Source organism: Setaria viridis, chromosome 2 (assembly GCF_005286985.2).
Source record: "Setaria viridis chromosome 2, Setaria_viridis_v4.0, whole genome shotgun sequence".
NCBI lineage: Eukaryota > Viridiplantae > Streptophyta > Magnoliopsida > Poales > Poaceae > Setaria > Setaria viridis.
Genome location: NC_048264.2, coordinates 15,850,041 through 15,872,315, shown reverse-complemented (window position 1 = coordinate 15,872,315; position 22,275 = coordinate 15,850,041).

Below are 22,275 nucleotides of genomic sequence, written 5' to 3'. Positions count from 1 at the left end.
GTTGTGAAAAAAGTATTGGTCGTCGTATTTTAGTTTAAATCAAGTGAACATCTAAATTTCTTATCTTAATTTTGACATACTTTGATTTTGGCTAGACAAAAATTGGAAGCTAACCAACCAAGTTCTGAAAATAAGAATTGTATGATTTAAGGAGAGAGATCTCGGTATCTTGAGTTGATCCCATCCCGTGAACTTTTATACGATGATTCCAAATCCTTACGTTTATGCATATGAGAGATGGGGTGACGAAACATGGAACACATTCCATTTTTCCAGCCAAACGAGAATTTGTTGGATTGTTGTGAATGTCAAAGCTGTGCTAGAACATTGGATTCTTGCTTTGAAAATATTTGCGGGGCTTTCTAAAATAAGAAAAGCAAAGTGTGAAAGAAGAAAGAAATGAAAAACGGCTAAGCTAATTTAAAAAGGCAAGGAAAAGAAAATGAAAATAAAACGGCTGAGCCAATTTGTAAGGTCAAGGGAAAGAAAGAAAAGAGTTCAGAACGTTACTAGCCTAGCATCGGACTACGTTTTCAATCTCTGAATCGAACTTCACTGGCCTAGCCTAGTTTCGCCAACTTGGCACTCCGATCCATGGAACAAAGCTATCAACACACAAAAAAACAAACAAAGACACGCACCACACACACCACACACACACCACACCACACAACGAAGCAGCCCAATTTATCAACAAGAATCCTCAAACAAAGGATCTGCTTCGCGCATACATGAGCGAAATGAGAAAGAACCAAAATGAGAACGCTAATGCACAACGAGAGACTGTAGTGATCAATTAGCTTTCAGAAAACTAGCAAAACCAAGTAGCTTTGTGCAACACCCCTACTGTCAAAACAATGAACAGCTGAGTTGAGTTGGGTTGGGAAACACCGGTAGACAATAGACCTTCCATCCAGCGTAATATGCCTCGATACTTTTTGATCGGGACTAAAGCTCCATCCAGCGTAACATGTCTCGACACTTTTTGGACCTGGGACGGGTCAGGCCACTAGTAGAGAAGAGACCTTCCATCCAACATTTTTAGTCCCGATCGTTTTTGGACCCGGAACTAAAGGGCCTTTAGTCCCGGATCAAACGGCCACCACCGATAGCCACCGATGACGGGAGCTTTAGTCTCGGTTGGTAATATCAACCGGGACTAAAGGGTAGTGGGATGAGAAAATCTGGTAGGCCTTTTAGTCCCGGTTGAAAACACCAACCGGGACTAAAGGCTTCCCTTTACCAATCGGGACTAATCTTTTCACGCAGTCCCCCTTTCTCTCCACCTTATCTTCTCTCCTCCTCTCCATTTTTCCCTTATCTTGTGCAGGCAGCACTCTTTCTCTTCTTCCTTATCTTCTCTCCTCCTCCACTCCCTTTCTTCCAAGCGGAGTGGCGGGGGCCACGAGCGGTGTGGGCCGGCCTCGGGCGGGTGAGCTAGCGCGGCTCCCGGCGGCCGGCGTGGGCGGGCAAGCTGGGGCGGGCGGGCGAGCGCCAGTGTGGGTAGGCGGTTGGCCGACACGAGCGAGCGGCCGACGCGGGCGGGCGAGCTGGCGCAGCTCTCGGCGGCCGGTGCGAGCAGGCGAGCTGGGGCGGGCGGCTGGCACGGGCGAGCTGCCGTAGGTGGGGGTGGTCCATTTTTTTATTTTTTAACCTTTTTAGTCCCGGTTGGTCTGGGACTAAAGACCTTCTTTAGTCCTAGGTGAAATACCCGAGACTAAAGATGGGAGCCTTTAGTCTCAAAAGATTAGTCCTGGTTGAATTTTCGAGACCTATGCGTCTCTCCAACCGGGACTAATGCTCACTTTTCCACTAGTGAACGGCCACCACGGACGGCCACCGACAACGGGAGCTTCAGTCCGAATTGGTAATATCAACCAGGATTAAAATGCCCCATTTAGTCCCGGTTGTAACGGCTAGTGGGGACGAGGAAATCTGGTGGGGCGTTTAGTCCCGGTTGAAAACACCAACCGGGACTAAAGGCCATCCATTTAGTCCTGGTTAAATTTACCAACCGGGACTAAATCTTTATTCCCGGTTGGTAAATATAACCAGGACTAAATGGATGGCATTTAGTCCCGGTTGGAGTTACCAACCGGGATTAAACGCTTTGTCTATAAAAATCAGCTTCTTCCTCCCCGAGCCTGAGCCACTGAGACCGAGAGCTTCGGGTTCCTTCTCCATGGCGACCAAGCAAGCTTAGGGAGGTGTTGCCCGATTTTTTTCTTCAATTTCTTGGGAATTTAACTCATCAAAGGTATTGTAAGTGTTAGCTACTTCATCCTCCCTTCATTTATTGTTATTATGCTTTGTTTTATGCTTTAGAGATAAAGAAAAATAAGTTTTTTAGAATGAGGGATAATGGAGAGAATTTTTTATTTATACATGTTTTTGAGCTAGATAGCTTGCTTGTTATATATGATTCGTATTAGATAAATATCTTGATCAATATTAGGTATGGGAAAAAATAGAGTAAATGTATTTTTAATATTTAGTCATTGCAATAAAATAGAGGTAAATAAATTGTAGGTGTAAGAAATATAATTTGGTCATTGCTACAATTTTTTGGATAGTTTGCATGTTCAATTAGAGTGACATGAAAATTACACCGATCAACTTAATGCTAGAATTGTGAAACAGCACAACAAAGATACACTAAAAACTACATACGCTCCATAATAGACTTCACGGAGTCAAGAATCCTAAAATAATGGTAGAACAGAAGAACTTCAAGTCCACAAACTCTGGCTGAGTATCATAAAAGAATATTAAAATAATTTTCCAAACACCTTTTGGAGCCACATTTTTATAATAGAAGTATGGGGGCCCAATAACATGTTCAGGTGGAAATTTGTTCACTGACCTTGACCTATCAGTTTGTGGTTGGTTTTGGCTTGCCAAAATGGGCCATGTTCAGTGAACATGTCTTTTGCCTGGACAAGCTATTGTGCCACCATACTTCTATTATGAAAATATACCACTTGCTCAAAAAAATGTTCGGACAATATTTCAAGATTCCTTTATGATATTTAGCTAGAGTATGTGAACTTGAAGATCTTTTGTTCTACCATTATTTTCTGGTACTGGAGGAGCAGAGGTGACTCTCCATAGACTTCAGAGAAAATTGAGTCATGTGCAGAGATGGCTTGGAGGGCGAATATTCTACTATGTTGTACCATTATTTTAGAATTATTGACTACGTGAAATCCACTATGGAGCATATATAAGATTTAGTGTATATATATTTTTATTGTCTAGTTCAGAATTCTAACATTTTTCTTTTTATCGACCTAGTGAATGATATGAAGGTTAACAGGTGCAATTTCTTCCGAATTGTTTTTATGGTTAATTGGTGTAAATTATCAACATTGACCAAGTTGTTTATCTAATACGTATGTCTATTTTTCACGTAATACGATGCAGATGGACCGGCAATGGATGTACAACGTGGACTGATGGACCAAGGAGTTCGTTCATGGCTTGCATTATTTTCTCGAAGTGGCCAAAGCCAACAAGTCAGATAAAGGATTTATATGTTGTCGATGTTCCAATGCAGTAACAAGAAGGACTACTCTTTCTGGGGGACTCCTCACAGCCACTTGTTTAGATACGGTTTTATGCCTAACTATTTGGTTTGGACGAAGCACGGCGAAAGAGGGGTTATAATGGAAAATGACGAAGAAGAGGAGGATGATAACAACATTCCGGACTGGATTGCAGGCCAAGTTTCTGCAGATACTACAATGGGTGAGGCTGATGAAGAAGAGTTTGCAGAAGATGGTCCTACTGATGATCTTGGTCAGGTGCTACGGGATGCATAGAAAGACTGCAAAACTGAGAGGAATCAGAAAAGTTGCAGTGTATGATAGATGATCAAAAAAATTGTTGTACCCAGATTGCAAGGAGGGGTATAAAAAGCTGGGTACCATACTGGAAATGCTGCAATGGAAGATAAAAAAATGGTGTATCCGATAAGGCATTTCAGGGGATATTGAAAGTTGTAAAGAACATGCTTCCCGAGAATAATGAATTGCCGTCCACAACATATGAAGCTAAACAGGTTGTTTGTCCTCTAGGATTGGAGGTTCAGAAAATACATGCATGCCCTAATGACTGTATCCTCTATCGTGGTGATGAATACGAGAAATTGGACACTTGTCTTGTGTACGGAGCACTGCGGTATAAGATCAGGCATGTTGAGGGGCAGCCTCCCAAGAAGAGAGTTCCCACGAAGGTGATGTGGTATTTCCCTATAATACCACGTTTGAAGCGTTTATTCAGAAACAATACGAATGCCAAGTTGATGCGGCAGCACAAAGAAGAACGTAAGCAAGATGACATACTGAGACACCCTGTTGATGGGGCCCAGTGGAGATCAATTGATACAGCATTCCTGGACTTTGAAAGGGATGCAAGGAATATAAGGTTTGGTTTAAGTACTGATGGATTCAATCCATTTGGTGAGTTGAGTAGTGGTCATAGTACTTGGCCTGTGACTCTATGTATGTTCAACCTTCCTCCTTGACTGTGAATGAAGCGGAAGTTCATTATGATGCCAGTGCTTATCCAAAGCCCAAAACAACCCGGCAACGACATTGATGTGTACTTAAGACCGTTGGTTGATGAATATTTACTGCTCTGGAAGGAAGAAGGTGTACGTGTATGTGATGAGAATAAACAAGAGAGCTTTGACCTACAAGCATTGTTGTTCATAACCATCAATGATTGGCCTGTACTGAGTAACCTTTCAGGACAGACAAACAAGGGATATCAAACCTGCACCCACTATTTAGGCAACACAAACAACATTTATTTGAAGCACTGTAGGAAGATCATGTATATGGGTCATCGTCGAATTCTTCCTGCTAACCACCTGTTAAGAAAGAAAGGGATGCTAGACTATTGAAAAAAACCCTGCACACCGTAATGGAAAGCGTGTATTTCAGATGTTAAAGGATGTAAGGGTAGTTTTTGAAAAGGGTCTTGGTAGCGAACTTGTTCCGAACGACGATAATGGACGTGCACCCATGTGGAAGAAGAAGTCTATATTTTGAGAGTTACGTTATTAGGAAATCCTAGAGATCCGCAATGCAATAGACATAATGCACTTGATGAAGAATCTTTGTGTGAACGTGCTAGGCTTCGTGGGTTGTTATGGGAAGTCAAAAGATACATTCGAAGCACGACAGGACCTGAAACATATGAAGTAACGAGATGACCTACATCCGGAAAAGAGAGATAAAGGACATCACTACTTACGTCTTGCCAGTTACACTCTCAACGAGGAAGAGAAGGATATCATGTTTGACTACATGAATAGTATCAAGGTTCCATCTGGGTACTCCTCGAATATAAAGGGAATAATAAATATGAAAGAAAAGAAGTTCACAAATCTAAAGATCCATGACTGCCACATGTTGATAACCTAGTTGCTTCCAGTTGCACTGAGGGGTATTCCACCGGAGAATGTATGATAGGCGCTTGTAAAGCTATGCATGTTTCTCAATGCGATTTCGCAGAAGGCAATCGATCCAACCAAGCTACTAAAGCTACAGAATGATATGGTACAATGTCTTGTCAGTTTTGAGTTGGTATTTCCACCATTCTTCTTCAATATTATGACGCACCTCCTAGTTCATCTAGTCAAAGAGATTACTATTCTCGGTTCAGTATTCCTAAACAATATGTGGCCTTTCGAGAGGTTCATATCAGTCTAAAAACTATGTTCTTAATCGCGCCCATTCAGAAGGAAGCATCACCAAGGGATATGGAATAGAGAAGGTTATTAATTTTATATTGATTTTATTGACTCAATTAATTCGATTGGGTTCCAGTATCACGCCACGAGGGGAGGCTACGAGGAAAGGGCACCCTTGGAAGGAAATCAAGTTTGAGCAGTGGTAGTGATTTGTTCCATAAATCACACTTCATTGTTCTGCAACAATCATCCTTTGTGGCTCCGTATATCAAGGAACATAAGCATATTCTATTTTCCCAATACCCAATGAAATCCGATGCCTAGATTATATATCATCACATGAATACTTTTTCCTCTTGGTTGCGGCAACACCTTATGGGTAACTCTACGATTCACGAACAACTTGCTTGGTTAGCTAGAGGACCTTCTAGCACAATTGTGAAATTACAAGGTTACAAGATAAATGGTTATACATTTTACACAAGATCCCAAGGTCGAAAAAGCACCAACCAAAATAGTGGTGTCCGTATATATGCCATAGACAACAACGGGAGCAAGAACTCATATTATGGTTTCATAGAGGAGATCTGGAAACTCAAATACGGACCGCTGAACATCCTTCTGTTTCATTGCCAATGGGTGAAGATGACTGGAGGTGGCGTAACGAAAGATCAGTATGGAATGACAATAGTGGACCTGACCAAGACTGGATACAATGATGAACCATTCGTTCTTGCCAATGATGTGCATCAGGTTTTCTACATGAAGAACATGTCTAGCAAATCCAAGAAAAATTCAGAAGATCAAGAAAAACCATGGGAGCCAAAGTGCCACATAGTTATTCCAGGTAAAACAAAAATTGTGGGAGTCATGCACAGAACAGACTAGTCAGATGATTATGATCAGTTTGATGGTATGCCTCCATTCGCAATTGAAGTTGACCCAACATCATGCTAGCCAAAGAAGAGGCTCCGTACTTACACCATAATCATGACCATGGAACTTTCATCAAGAAGAAGTTTTTTAACGTTACATTATAATGCACTATATAAGGTCAACCTTTATGTAATGCTCTATGGTCATATATCAGAACTTTTCTATTATATTTTAGTGATGTGAAAAAATCATTTATATAATGCACTAGATATGATCATCCTTTATGTGAGTTTTGGGTTCATCACATTATTATTCGATTAAATTATTATGCGGTTGTGCGGGAAATACAAAGAGGACTTTCATCAAGAACAAGTTCAAAATTATTGTGAGGTTTAAAAAAATTCGATACATTTTTTCATGATCAAATTATTTATTACAAGAGTTTTTTATCAATGAAGTGTAAAAATAATTATTTAATAATTTAATATATTTTTGCATGTTCAAAATATTGAAGATTACGATTTTTCTTGGATAATAGAAGTACAAAATCAATTTAGAACGTATGAAAAAAACCAAATCAATTTAATCGAATGTTGGTATAGCACGGATAGTGAAAAGGGAGAATATCTTTTAGTCGTGGTTTATAATATCACCTGGGACTAAAGGGGTCCAATTTCATCTTCCGCACGTGGAACCCCAGTAGTCCTGGGTGGTAAAACGACTTAGGACTAAAGACCCATCCTTTGGTCCCAGGTGGTAATACCAACCGGGACTAAAGGTCCTTTAGTCTCGATTGGCAACATCACCTAGAACTAAAGGCCCCTGGTATAAATATCGCATCGCCCCCTTCTTCTTCCTCCGCTAGACAGACGTCGATCCGTCGCCTCGTCTCCTCCGCGCCATCGTCATCGTGCCTCTTGTTCTCCTCCTCGGCCGTCACCGCTGCACCTCCCCATCGACGTTCAGTGTCAGCCTAGCATTCCATCACCTTCACTCCTCGCGCCTCTCCGTCCTCCTCCCCGGCCGCGCCGCTGCCCCCGCTCGGCCGGTCGGCCCTATCAACACCTCACCGCACGTCGTCATCACCCCCTCTTGTCCGTCGCGCCGTCGGCTGGCATCTTCTCCACGGCGTCCCTATCGACGCTACCCTCAGGGCACACCGATGCCCCTTGACGCCCCTCGCCAGCGCGCCGCACCACCACCACACTGGCTCCCTTTGCGTCGTCCCTAGGCGCCTCGTCCCTCGTCTCCTCCAAGATCTTTTGTGTCGTCATCCCCAGTGCCATCTCCTTCCCCGCTGCCACGTCGTCACCTAGTGCCCTAGCCCGCCGCCCCCTCCCGCGCACCGTCTGTCGCCGTCCCTCCACGCCCCGTCCCTCTCGTTGAAGAGGTGCGGCGCTGACGCAACAAGCTGTGTTTTTAATTAGAAAATTAATATAAATTAGTATAATCTAGTATAATTTTTTATAAATGCTTAGAAAATTAATATAATTTAGATACATTAGTAGAAATTAGTATAAATTAGTATAATACTTAGAAAATATGTATAATTTAGTATAATTTAGTAGAAATGCTTAGAAATTTAGTATACATTAGTATAATTTAGTATAAATGCTTAGAAATAAGTATACATTAGTAGAAATGCTTGAAAAATTTGTTTAATTTAGTATACATTATTATAATTTAGTAGAAATTTGGTAGAGGTGTTGTATATATAATTTAATGATATTTTTTGTGACAATATACTTAGGAAAATTGTACACATTAGTTTAAATACTTAGAAAAATTGTATAAATCAGTATATATGTTTAAAAATAGTATAATCTATGAGAATAGAATTTCATAGAAAATTATTTTAAATGTGTATATTTCAATCATGTGTATATTTAGTAGATTGTATATTTCAATTCATGTGTATATAATTAAATGTATGGTTTCATGTGTATATTTCAATTCTAGAAAATTTATTTTATATAATTTATTATATATTTCAACTCATGTGTTTAATTTAATGTATAGTTTCATGTGTATATTTCACAAGTTTTCTTTTATTTCATGGTTGTTTTATGATTTCATATTTATACCTTAATTGTACTACTTGATATAATCTATGACTACATGTGTGTATAACTAATGTCATTATTAGTTGAGATGGAAGACGAAGAGGATGAAAGGTATATAACGGAGCAGATTATTGCTGGCGGTAGTGGCTCAAATGTTCCAAGAACCTACACTGGGGATGAGGGTAGCCAAGCGGACATGTTCCTCAACATGTCTGGTGATGAAAATGATGAGCTCGAGCATGGTGTTGATGACAATGCGGAACAAGACATTGCCATGATGGAAGGTTTCGGCGAGTTATATATCATTTCTATTGTTTTACCCCATCTATAACTTCATATTGATTATTACTATGTACTAATTAACAAATCTTAAACTTTTAGCCCTCTGAATCGATGAAGCGAAAGAAGCCACGAGGTTGTACAAAGATAATAGAGGGAAGGCTTTAGATCGCCGAAGTGACAGAAGAGGGCCAGCCAATTGCTCCTGAAAAAGTCGCTAGAAAGTTCGTGAGTCAATGCGGGGCTATTGTAAGGGACAATGTGCCCATCAGCATTCGAGAATGGAAGTCCACTAAAAAAAGATGATCCATATGTGCTCCCGTAGGCACAAAAAGATTTGTTGTGGGCAGATGTCAAGAAACACTTCACACGTCCTGACGGCATTGATGAAAAAGTTGTTAAAGACTAGATGCTCAAGAAGATGGCAACCCAATTTCAGATCTTCAAGAAGAATCTGGATACGAACTATATCAAGAAGGGCCGAACTCTAGATTTTAATGACTGGCGAAAGTTAAGAGATCACTGGAACTCATTTCTAGAATACAATAGGAGTAAAAATAGTGCAAACAAGGTTCGTGTCAACTTAGGCAACGCCAAGAAGAAGGAGTACCATCATTATCTAGGGCAAGGTGGTTACAAGAGTGCAATTCCCAAATTGAGGAAGATGGAACAAGACCTACTCGATCGAGGTATTGTACCAGCGATTATTGACTGGCCCGATCGATCGAAGAATTGGTATTACGCTCACAGAGGCACCCTTAGCCGTGAGGATGGGACACTTATTTTCAACAGAACAATATGTGAGAAGGCCCTTAGGCTTATCAAAAATATTGAAGATTCTAAAGCGGGAAAGTTCAAGCCTGATAGAGAGAATGATGAGCTGACTTTAGCGCTCGGGAATCCCAAACACCTAGGACGTTGCTGAGGCTTCAGGGTGGTCCGTGGAAGTATGCTTTCCGTAGGGACATCGACACGTACAGAAGTCAGAAGAGAAGAAAGGAACAGAAAGAGGAGAGGTGGCGGCACATGTTAGAAGATAAAGTGCATGAACAAGACATAAGAATGCAGGAAGAAATTAATCAACGAGTGGCCCTGACAGTTACTGAGATGGCCCAATCTGGAGCACTGCCAGATCCCAACATCGTCGTCAACCCTTCTCAACGCCGAAGCAGCTATGCTTCTACAGGGTTCCCAATGAGAATATGTCAAGCTTACCTGTGGTTGTGCAGGACAACCAACGGTACCCTGTGGATGACATCACTCAGTGCATCTCATGTGAGCTGTACACACCATTTGGCAACCTCACTATTAAGTTATACATATATATAATTTATACAATTATCTCAATTGATCCATGCCTCGGGAGTTTAATAATTTCTTTATTTCTCCTATATGTGCAGATGACGTATGGAAGTGCTTTACCAATCCTGCCAGGGCAGACAAGCCATGGCATGGCAATTCCACCTGGCTACTCCACCGTTGGGGTCGAGCAGATTTGTGATAGTAAATATGAAGGCCTAGAGCTTGACCTCCCAGGAGGTGACGGGGAAAGGACACTAGGAGATGCACTTCATGGTATCATTCTATAGCGCAAACATTACATCATCATCCCCGGCCAGGAGCCATCATTTCTTCCCATAGATCCCCCGTAGCCACTATCTCCAGCACATCCACCTCCTGGACTATTGTCACCACTGTGACCATCGCATCATGCTCGATCACTGTCTCCAACACCATCAAATCTTGCAGGAGGGAGCAACGATGACCAAAACACCCCTAATCGATCACCGTTTGCAACACCAGGACTAAATTCTTGTGTGAGCAAGGAACATGCAACACCTCTCAAGAAGTCGCAACCACTGCCTTCCAAGCCAAGGCAGCCAAAGGTGAAAGAACCGAGAAAGAAAACAAAGAAGTTTGAACCTATTAAGAAGCTAGCAGGCGATATGACTCCTGAGGAATTGGAAGAGGCATCACAAGCACATGTAAGGGAGTGGTTTGAAAAAATCGTCGCAAAAAGAAAAGCCAAGGAGATGGAGCCTAAGCTAGTAGATCCAGATAAATTAAAGTTTTTTATTGGCATGAAAAAAGAAGTCAAGAAGGCATTACTATCGAACTATGATCGTTCGTTAGTTAAGTCTTGGCAGAAGAAAAAATGAGGAGAGTCATCATCCAGTCGTACTGTCCCCCAGCTCGGGCAGCAAGATCAGCAAGCAGATCAAGAAGCTCAACAAATAGCAGCTTTGCCTTTAGAACAACAAATAAAGGTCATTAAGTTTATGGCAGAGACATGTCTCTCGCTTGCTAAAGTTCTAGGGTAAGACGAACAGCCACCTCTAGAAAAGACTGTACCTAAATGGCCCTTTGAGTTAGGCAAGATTCTAATCAGGCCTAAATTGGTACGGAAGCTCACAACTAAGTTGTATGAATTCCATCAGTGCTACATGGAGCAATTGTCCAATGACATTACCATGTTCGCTCTTCTTGTTAAATTGATTGATTTTTTTGGTGAAGATGAGAAACTGTTATGGTTGAAATTCTAGGATATTTATGAAGTGTACCATCAAGATTCCCTTGATGTCTCTCTTATCAGCGCCTGGGTTTTGTAAGTGTGTGTTTATTAGATGTTAATTTTGGCTCAGCTTATTATTGTTGTGTGTGTGTCATCCCACTACCTTTGTCTTTCATTTTATGTTGGATAGTGTCGTTGTCAAGATTTGCAGATCTAGACTTAGACTAGTAAATTTCTTTTATGCGCGTAAGGCTTCGGATGGTGGCGTGGGAGACACGGGGTTAGACTGGTTCGGGCAAGGGAAGCCCTACGTCCAGTATCGAGGATGCTCGTATTGCCCACGCGGGATTCTGTAGTAGGGGTTACAGATCGACGAGAGAGGGACTGATCCCAGGTCTCATGAAAGGTGCTCCTGCTCTAAGGGGATGTGAGGGTGTACTCTTGTCTTGAGGGAGAAGAAGCCGATCCCTGTCTCTGGCCCCCGATGCCCCTTTTTATATCCTAAGGGGGCTGCCGGGGTTACAGCTAAGACCGGGTGATGAGAGCAGTAAAGAGTTTAAACGTAGTACGGTAAAAATACAACACGAAGGGAGGAACCAAGTTCCTAGGTGCCCGGCGCCCTCGCCGGCCTTCGGCGTCTGCCGGCGCGTATGCTGGAGGAGGAGGGCGGCCGTGCGCCAACTGTCGTCGCGCCCTAGAGATAGCCTCTTCGTTGTCCGTGGGCGCCGGGTCATGATGAGGGCGTTTCGTCGCCACCCTGGTGTCCGTTGGGAGGGACGGCGGATGCCGCCGTCCTGATGAGGGCTCGCGGAGAGCGAGCGTCACATCCCTGCTGCCGGGCGCGCGGGACCCGAGAACGGGCGAGTCTTCCCTCTACTCCGGGCGGCGCAGGCCATGAGTACCCTGCGGCGAATGGAAGGAAACCGCCGGTACTGTAGCTTGCACAGTGTGGTTGTGCATGGGTACTTGCAGCGGGTTGCGTGAGGAGCGCGGTCATCCTTCTTCCTGCCGGACCTGCGGCACATTTATGACGAGGTCGACAAGGGGGACCCACGGGATCGTTACCCTGATCACCCGGTCTGCGCCCGAGGGGGATATCCGTCACTGGGGCCCCAGTGAGTCCGACCCTCGTGCCCAAGGTCGGGCGAGGCGGAACCTTGTGGCGAGGGGTCGGGCGCTCCCGACCCCGGGGTCGCGGTCGGACGAGGCGGAGCTTTGCGGCGAGAGGTCGGATGCTCCCGACCCCGGGTCTGCGGTCGGGCGAGGCGGAGTCCCGCTCGTGTTGGGCTTGATGGTGATTTCGTTATCCCGGATGGAACTGGGCCTTCATGATTGTTTCCTTAAGCGGTATTTAGGAGATCGTTAATATTTCCCCCCAACAGTAGCCCCCGAGCCTGTGGTGGAGCAAGAGTGCTCCTCCGGAGGCTTCTTTCGCCGTTTCGCCGGAGATCTTCTACTCGTCCTGCAGGCTGGCGCCACCTTTTGTGGCGACAGGGGCGTCGGCTTGACTGGGGGTAGGGTGTGTTGTTAGCCCAGCTTGGCCGAGGAGCCTGCGAATCGCGACCACACGCGTGGTTGTTGGTTGCGCACTAGCCCCCGAGCCCCCGCGTGTTGCAGGAGACCGACCGGGAGGCTAGGTCGACTTTTGATCGTTGCCCCTCAAGCGTCTGTTCGCTAGGACGAAGGGGTTGAGCCGTGCCACGTTATCCTCGTTGGACGAACCGTGGTGCTCGTTGAGCTACGAACGGGTAGGTTCGAGTGGAGTCCCGATCCCCGTTTGGGGGGGTCCGGCTCGGGCCAAGCTGGTGGCGTACTCCAGTCTCCAGCCGGTCAGTTCATATAGTTCCTGGGTCCGTTCGGCCGGATCCGGGGGCTCGTTGCCTTTCCTCGTGGAAAAACCATGAACTTTGACGCCGGTCAGGACTCGAATGTGAGGTCGGGACGCCCTTGGCTTTCGCTCGGCTGGGTGCTGGCCGCTAGCGGACCCGTCCCTTCTCACCCCTCGCTCGGGGGATGTCCTGAGGCAGCTGTCGAACCCGTGGCGGGCCAGCCTTCGAACCTCTGGATCGTAATGGGCCGTAGGGGCGTTTTCAGCCCCGTATCCCTTTCTTACCTTTCGATGGGCCTTGGGCCAAATCGGGGCGGTCGTTGCGTTTGGGTTGAACGTGGGGGACGTCATGGGCGTGCCTTCCGGGAGACGGAGTTATGGAGAGCGCCGACCCGCGAATCGAGGAGGATAGGATGTTTTTGCGGCCGATCGTGCGCGCGGTTTCCAAAGATAAAGTGGGCATGACGGGGGCGTACCTGGCGCCGCATTTATGGCGACAGGGGTGTCGGTTCTGCTTCCCCCGCGCATTTCCTATAAAAACGGAAGCCCCGCCTCGCTGGTTCCGCCCGCCTTCTGCTTTCAAGCCTTTTCGCCCTCCGGACTCGCCCTTAGCTCATCCGCGCCCGTTTCGCCTTCCTCCGCTCCAAGCTACGCCCTTTCTTCCCCACCCCCGTCAAGCTTCCTCCTTCTCCGGCGATGGGATCTTGGGGTATCTCTCACTTCAACTCCTCGCGCGCCGAAGGCCTGGTGAGGAAAGGCCTCCTCTGCGAGAGGACGGAGGCGGGCGAGTGGGAGCTGCCGGGGCCGGAGCAGGTGCCGTCGCCTCCCCCCGGCTACGTCGTCTCCTTCGCTCATTTCCATGAGCGGGGGTTCGCGACTCCACCAAGCCGCTTCTTCCGGGGGCTCCTCCACTACTACAGGCTCGAGCTTCAGCACCTCAACCCCAATGGGATCTAGCACATCGCGGCGTTCATCGCGCTGTGCGAGGGGTTCCTGGGCATTGAGCCCAACTTCTCGCTATGGAAATACTTCTTCGCGGTGAGCCAGTACCAGAAGACGGAGAAGAGGGGGAGCCAGCAGCGGTCGCCCTCGGTGCCGATTGGGTGCACCGGAATCCACCTCCGCCATACTTGATCCAAGGAGTATATGGTGATAAAGACCTCAGCGTCCCACAAGGGGTGGCACAACCAGTGGTTCTATGTGAAGAACTACTCGGACTCCCCCCTGCCGGAGTTCACCGGCCGTACCATCGACGCGGCGCCAGAGGTGTGGGCGTATAGGCCGGTGGAGAAGGAGAAGAAGCGGATCATCGACCTGCTGCAAGCTATCGAGCAGCTGAAGAGAAGGGGGCTTAGCGGCGCCGGGGTCATTGGGGCGTACCATGCCCGGCGAGTGGCGCCGCTAATGCTCCGGGTCCGTTCGCTTGCCGCCATGACACCGGACGCGCCGACCGAGGGCACCTTCTTGGCGGCGGGTGCGCTCGCCGCCTCCGAGATCCGGCAACGGATTTGGGAGGTGTTGGAGGACAAGGATGCCGAGTACCCGGTGCCTGGGCACCCGCCGATGCGCCCGGACGCGGGCTTCGTCGACCTGGTAAGGGATTAGGGCGCCGTCCTCCTTTCTTCGCGTCTCGTAATTGTCATTCTGACGTAGGGTCATTTCGCGCTCGCAGGGTACGCTGACTCGGGTCGTGGATTCGCACCCGCCGGTGCTGGAGGACGCCGATCGGCGGACGCAAAACCGTCTCCTTGCCGAGGCGCAGAAGCGCCATAAGGACAAAGAGGCGGCAAAAAGGCAGAAGAAGGCCGCCAAGGAGCTCCAACGGCGGCAGAGAGGGCGGGTCGTGTCAGATGATGACGACGGCGACGATGATGATGATGAGGATGAAGATGAGGAAGATGATGAAGAGGAGGAAGAGCTGATTTCCTCCCTCCGGTCGGGCGCGCTCGTAATCCGGGAGGTGCGCTCGCAGACGGCCGCGGGGGATGAGACGGAGGGGACATCCGCCCGGACCTTGGTTTTGCAAGGCCCTAGGGCTGCGCCCCAGGGGTCAGCACGGAGCGCCCCCCAGGAGTCGACGCGGGACGCCCCCCAGGGGTCGGCGCGGGGCGCCTCCAAGGAGCCGGCGCGGGACGCTCCCCAGGGGTCGGCGCGGGATGCCCCCCAGGGGTCCACACGGGGCACCTCCCAGGAACCGACACGGGGCACCTCCCTGGAGCCGGCGCGGAGCGCCCCCCGGGGGTCTTCGGAGCCTACCCCCGCCGTTGCCCAGGAGCCGGCGCGGGGCGTCCTCCAGGAGTCTGCCCGGGGCGCTCCCCAGAGGTCCGCGGAGACCGCCTCCGCTGTCGCGCCTGAGACTGGGGGGCAGCGAAGCGGCGACAAGCGGCCGCTGCCGGATGCCCCTGGGTCGGCGTCGGGCCCCGAGGCGAAGCGCGCGCGCCGTCCTTGTTCTTCAGGAATGTAAGTTGGCTTCCCTCGTGCGTCTCATTCCTTTCCCCTTCTCGCGTTCGTTCCCGCTGACGTTTGTTCGTTGATTCGCAGCGCCGCCCCCCGTGGCCTTGTCCTGCAGCTGGCGCCCAAGAAGGCGTTGCGGGTGTCGTCCTCCTCCGTGGGACGGACTACGGTCCCGCCCGCGGTGAGCGGCGGGGTCCCCGGTGAGGCCACAAATCCCTCCGCGGAGGCGGCCCCCGTGATGGCGGCTGGCGGGGCTACGGCGTCGTCGGTCGCGGGAGGGGGAGCGGACCCCGTTCCGCCTTCTACTTGTTCCTACGGCGCAGAGCGTCGTCCCCCAGGGTCCTCAGGCCGGGGAGGTGATCGACCTTGACGCCGACGAGGCGGAGGAGACGACGGCGACGGGAGGCGGGACGGATGTCCCCGCAGCCACGGCGGGATCGGCGGCGGCGGCGACAGAGGAGGGAGCATCTGTCTCCGCGGCCGCGGCGGAGGAGGCGGCGGTGACGGAGACGGGGACCTCTGCCCCGAAGGCCCCAGTGGAGGTGACACCGGCGGCGGAGGCAGAGGAGCCCGCTCGAGGGACTCCGGCAGGAACGGGGGAGCCTCCCTCGGCGGTTGCGGCGGAGGGCGAGGTGGCCGCGGGGGTACTTGTCCCACGGCCCGCGTCGGAGGCGGCGGGACTGTCGGGTGAGTCCGCGGCGACCCCGACAGTGACGGGCGTGCAGGCGTCGAGGCCATCGGCGGCTTCGGCGGCTGCCGGGTTGACTCCCGCTTCGGCGTTGGCCACTCCCGTTCCCAGGGCGTGGAGGGGGTCTGTCTTATGCTGGGCGTCCCGTGAGGACCCGCCGAGGCACCTCTTCACCCTGGATGATGCCGCGGAGTGGCACAAATGGCAGGCGGTGCAGGGTGGCCTCGCCAACGCCCGCGTGGCTCTGTCCTCGGTGATAGGGGCTTTGGACAACGTCGTCCTCCCTGGTAGCCAGGTACGTTGCCCCTCCTGTTGGCGATTATCATTTTCCCGTTGCTTTGTCCCTGATGGCATGTTGCTTTGCAGGCTCTCCAAGAGTGCAGTCGGGGGAAATCTGATTTCCTCCGGCTGGAGCGGGGGATCTGGGAGCGCTTCAACACGGAGAGGGAGCGAACCCGGGAGCTGTCCATGCAGGTCGCTGCTGCCCAGGGGGTCATCGGCGACCTGCAAAGGCGTGAGGAGGCGGCGCAGGAGGAGGCGCGGCGGTCGGAAGCTAAAGTCCAAGCCGTCGTCGACAAGGCCCGCCTTGACCGCGAGGAGTTCCAGGCTACCGCCGAAAAGGCCCGCCGCGACGCCGAGGAGCTTGCACGGCTGAAGGGGGAGCATGAAGCCCTCCAGAAGACCGTCGAGCGCATCCGGCGCGAGCGGCACAAGGCTTGGTAGGACTGGGACGCCGAGAAGGTCAGGAAGGAGGAGGCCGAGAAGGTGGCGGCTGACCTTAGCGCGGAGGTCGGTCAACTCCGGTCGCAAGTACAGGGACTCCAGACCACCGTGTCTCAAGGAGCCGACCGGGAGCGCGAGCTGAAGGCCTGGTCCGATGGTGAGACTTCTTTCCGTTTCTGCGTCTCCGTGGTGTTGCGGTGGTTTCTGACTTGGTGGATCTTCCGGATGGTTCTTGCAGGCGAATTCGCCAAGCTGAGGGACCTGCTCGATACGGAGCGTGGTGAGCACGGCGCCCTACGGGATGCGGTCCGCATCGTCTGCGACGGCCTCGGCGTGGTTCCGGAAGAGGGGTCGAGCTCTCTGCCGGCTCGTGTCCTCGGGATGCACCGCCGGAGCCACGAGATCGCCGTGGATGCACTTCACACCGGCGTGCGGCGAGCCTTCGGGGTCTTCGGCTCCCATTATTCCGGCATCAACTTTGCCGGGATGAGCGGAGGGTACGCCGCCGGTTACTCCGAGGCCGAGCTGGACGAGATTGACGCGGCGGTGTTCGCCCCGGCGGAGGCCCTTGCGAAGCTCTTGGAGGATGAGGCCGTCCCTTCCGAAGATTCCCCGTCAGGTTAACTGTACCGGGCTGGCGCCCAAATTGTAAATATATCAGTTTCGGACTTATCTCGTGATGGCCATACAGGACTTTTTTATAACTTTGCCGTGCGAAAGTTCCGATCCCCTTTATTGTCCCTTTGGACTTGAAAGTTTAGAGTGCGTTGTCGGGCGTGTCAGTAAGCTTTGATGAGCGACGGCACCGTAGCCGCTGGGGCGTAGGTTTTTTCGCAGTCTGATCAATCTTGCCTGAACACCGTTCGTGCACTCTTTCCTTTTTGTGTCCAAAAGTTTAGAAAGGGGGGCTCGGCTCAAAAGAAAAAACGTTTCTTTTTGATGGTGCCAAGTGGCTTGGGCCGGAGCCCCTGATAGCCCCCGAGGGGTATGTGGCCCTGGAGCGAGGCCAGGGTCGGATACCCCTGAGCTTGCGGGAAAAGCCTGAATAGAGATGGCTTGGGAATTCTTTTTTCCACAAAAAGAAAACTATCGAAATTGCAGACAAATCTGTGCAGAACTTGGAAATAAAGGCTAGGGCTAAAAACACCTTAGCTGTTCTATGTTCCAGGCGTTGCTGAAGATTTGCCCGTCGGGAGTCGCCAGCTTGTAGGTGCCTGGCCGCAGCACTTGCGCGATGATGAAAGGGCCTTCCCACGGGGGAGTTAGCTTATGCTGACCCCTGTTGTCTTGGACGAGGCGGAGCACCAAGTCGCCGACATTGAAGGCTCAGCCTTGTACCTTACGACTGTGGTAACGCCGTAGGGCCTGCTGGTACTTGGCCGAGTGCAGCAGGGCCACGTCTTGTGCCTCATCGAGTTGATCTTGTGCGTCTTTGAGCGATGCCTGATTCCCTTGTTCATCGTACGCCTTGACCCTCGGTGATCCGTATTCCAGATCGGTGAGCAGGATGGCCTCAGACCCGTAAATCATGAAGAACGGGGTGAAGCCCGTCGCCCGGCTGGGGGTCGTCCTCAGGCTCCAAAGGACCGCGGGGAGCTCGGCCACCCACCATCCCCCGAACTTTTTGAGGCGATCGAAGATTCGTGGCTTGAGACCCTGGAGTATCATGTTGTTGGCTCGCTCGACTTGCCCGTTCGTGCGGGGGTGTGCCACGGCCGACCAGTCCACTCGGATGTGGTGGTCGTCGCAGAACTGGAGGAATCTCTTCCCGGTGAACTGCGTGCCGTTGTCGGTGATGATGGAATTGGGGATCCCAAAGCGGTGGATGATGTCAGTGAAGAACTGTACCGCCTGCTCGGACCTGATTTGTGCCACTGGTCTTGCCTCGATCCACTTAGAGAACTTGTCAACGGCAACCAGTAGGTGGGTGAAGCCCCCGGGAGCTTTCTTGAAGGGCCCGACGAGATCCAGTCCCCAGACCGCGAACGGCCACATGATAGGGATGGTCTGTAGCGCCTGTGCAGGCAGGTGGGTTTGGCGCGCAAAGAATTGGCACCCCTCACAGGTGCGGACTACCTGGGTGGCGTCGGCGACCGCCGTCGACCAGTAGAAACCTTGTCGGAAGGCGTTGCCGACGAGGGTCCTTGGCGCAGCGTGATGGCCGCAGGCTCCGGCGTGGATGTCCCAGATTAGTGCCTTTCCCTGTTCGACCGGGATGCAGCGCTGGAGGATGCCGGTGTGGCTTCTCTTGTAGAGCTCCTGATCGATGATGGTAAAGGATTTGGCATGGTGTGCGATCCTACGGGCTTCCGTCTTGTTCGTCGGGAGCGCGTCATGGGCGAGGTAATCGAGGTACGGGGCTCTCTAGTCGGCTGGGGGGTCGGGCCCTGCCGCAGGGTCTGCCGCAACTTCCATAACCATGGGGCCGGAGGGGTCGACTTCCATGGCCGGGTCGGGGGAAGCGGCGCCAACCCCGTTGGTGCTGGCGTCAAGGCCTGGGACGGGTGGCGCGTCGCCGACCTTCCTCGGGTCGGGGTCCGACCCCGGGGCCGGGGGTGCTTCGTCGACCCTCGCTGGCTCTGGATGACGGATTGAAGGCCTGAACTGGTTGCTGACGAAGACGCCATCGGGGGCGGGCATTCGGCCGGATGCTGCCTTCGCTAGCGCGTCGGCGGCTTCGTTGAAGCGCCTTGCGACGTGGTTGAGCTCCAGCCCGTCGAACTTGTCTTCAAGCTTGCGAACCTCGTTGCAGTAGGCTGCCATCTTGGGGTCGTGGCAGCTCCACTTCTTCATGACTTGCTCGATGACTAGCTGGGAGTCACCCCGGATGTCTAGCCGACGGATGCCAGCTCAACAGCGATGCGCAGCCCGTTGAGGAGGGCCTCGTACTCGGCGACATTATTGGACGCAGGGAAATGGAGGCGGATCATGTACCTGATGCGCACGCCTAGAGGGGAGACGAAGGCGAGACCCGCTCCGGCACGGGCCTTCATCAGCGATCCGTCGAAGTACATTGTCCAGTACTCCTGCCTTTCCGGCGCTGAAGGCGTTTGGATCTCTGTCCACTCTGCCACGAAATCGGCGAGTACCTAGGACTTGATGGCGGTTCTGGGGGCGTATGTGATGCCTTGGTCCATGAGCTCGAGCGCCCACTTCGCGATCCGTCCCGTGGCGTCCTGGTTTCGAATTACTTCACCTAGTGGGAACGACGAAACAACCGTCACCGGGTGGGAGGTGAAGTAGTGGCGCAGCTTCCTCTTTGTGATGAGGACGGTGTAGATGAGCTTCTGGATGTGCGGGTAACGCGTCTTGGACTCGGACAAGACCTCGCTGATGAAATACACCGGGCGTTGTACCTTGAGAGCGTGTCCCTCCTCTTCTCGTTCCACCACCAGGGCCGCGCTAACCACCTGGGTGGTCGCCGCGATGTAAAGCAGGAGGGGCTCGTCGTCGGCTGGCGGGACCAGGATTGGGGCCTTCGTCAGGAGGTCCTTGAGCCGGTCAAGTGCCTCCTGGGTCTCGCCGGTCCATTTGAAGCGGTCAGTCTTCTTCAGGAGTCGATAGAGGGGAAGCCCCCGCTCACCGAGGCGTGAGATGAAGCGGCTCAGGGCCGCTAAGCATCCCGTGACGCGCTGGACTCCCTTCATGTTCCGGATCGGTCCCATGTCGCTGATGGCCGCTATCTTCTCCGGATTTCCTTCGATGCCGCGCACGGAGACGACGAAGCCTAACAGCATGCCCCTTGGGACTCCGAACACACATTTTTCGGGATTGAGCTTAATACGCTTATCCCTCAGCCTTTCGAAGGCTAGTTCAAGGTCGGGGACGAGCTGATCACCCCTCTTGGATTTGACCACGATGTCATCAACGTAAGCCTCAACGGTCCGCTCGATGAGGTCCCCGAAGCACTTTAGCATGCATCGCTGGAAAGTAGCCCCCGCGTTTTTGAGGCCGAATGGCATCTTAACGTAGCAGTAGGGGCCAAAGGGGTTGATGAAAGAGGTGGTGAGCTGGTCGGACTCTTTCATCGCAATCTGATGGTAGCCGGAATATGCGTCGAGGAAGCTGAGGGTTTCGCACCCGGCGGTTGAGTCGACTATTTGATCTATGCGTGGCAAAGGAAACAGATCCTTTGGACACGCCTTGTTTAGACCGATATAATCAACACACATTCTCCATTTCCCGTTATTTTTCGGTACAAGAACAGGATTAGCCAGCCACTCGGGGTGGTACACTTCCTTGATGAATCTGGCCGTCAAAAGCTTCTGGAGCTCCTCGCCGATGGCCTTGCGCCTCTCCTCGTCGAAGCGGTGCAGTCCTTGCTTCACTGGCTTGGAGCCGGCCTTGATGTTCAAGGAGTGCTCGGCGACTTCTCTCGGAATGCCGAGCATGTCCGAGGGCTTCCACGCGAAGACGTCGCTGTTCGCGCGAAGGAAGTCGACGAGCGCACTTTCCTATTTGGGGGATAAGGTGGCGCTGATCCGCACGACCCCGCCGTCGGAACTGCTGGGATCGAGGAGGACCTCCTTGATGCCTTCGGTGGGCTCGAAGGAGGTGGCCGGCTGCTTGGAGTCGGGCCGACCCTCGGTGGCCTCCGCGAGCTGGACCGCCAGATCGCTTGTGATGGTGATGGCCACGGCGTACTCGCAGCATTCCACGTCGCACTCATACGCCTTCTGAAAGGTCATGCCGACGATGATGACCCCGTTGGGCCCCGACAGCTTGAGCTTGAGGTAGGTGTAGTTGGGGATGGCCATGAACTTTGCGTAGTACGGCCGTCCCAAGATGGCGTGGTAGGTTCCGTGGAACCCCACCACCTCGAAGGTGAGGACCTCCTTCCTGTAGTTGGAGGGGGTCCCGAAAGTAACGGGCAAGTCAATTTGCCCGAGAGGCATTGCTTGTTTCCCCGGCACGACGCCGTGGAACGGCGCCTTGCTGGGATGGAGGTAGGAACGGTCGATCCCCATAGCGTCGAGGGTCTCGGCGTAGAGGATGTTGAGGCCGCTGCCCCCATCCATGAGCACCTTGGTGAGGCGCGTCGTGCTGACGATGGGGTCGACGACGAGGGGGTAGCATCCTGGATGCCGGACGCGTCCAGGGTGGTCGGATCGATCGAAGGTGATGGCCGGTCCCGACCAGTCGAGGAAGGCCGGC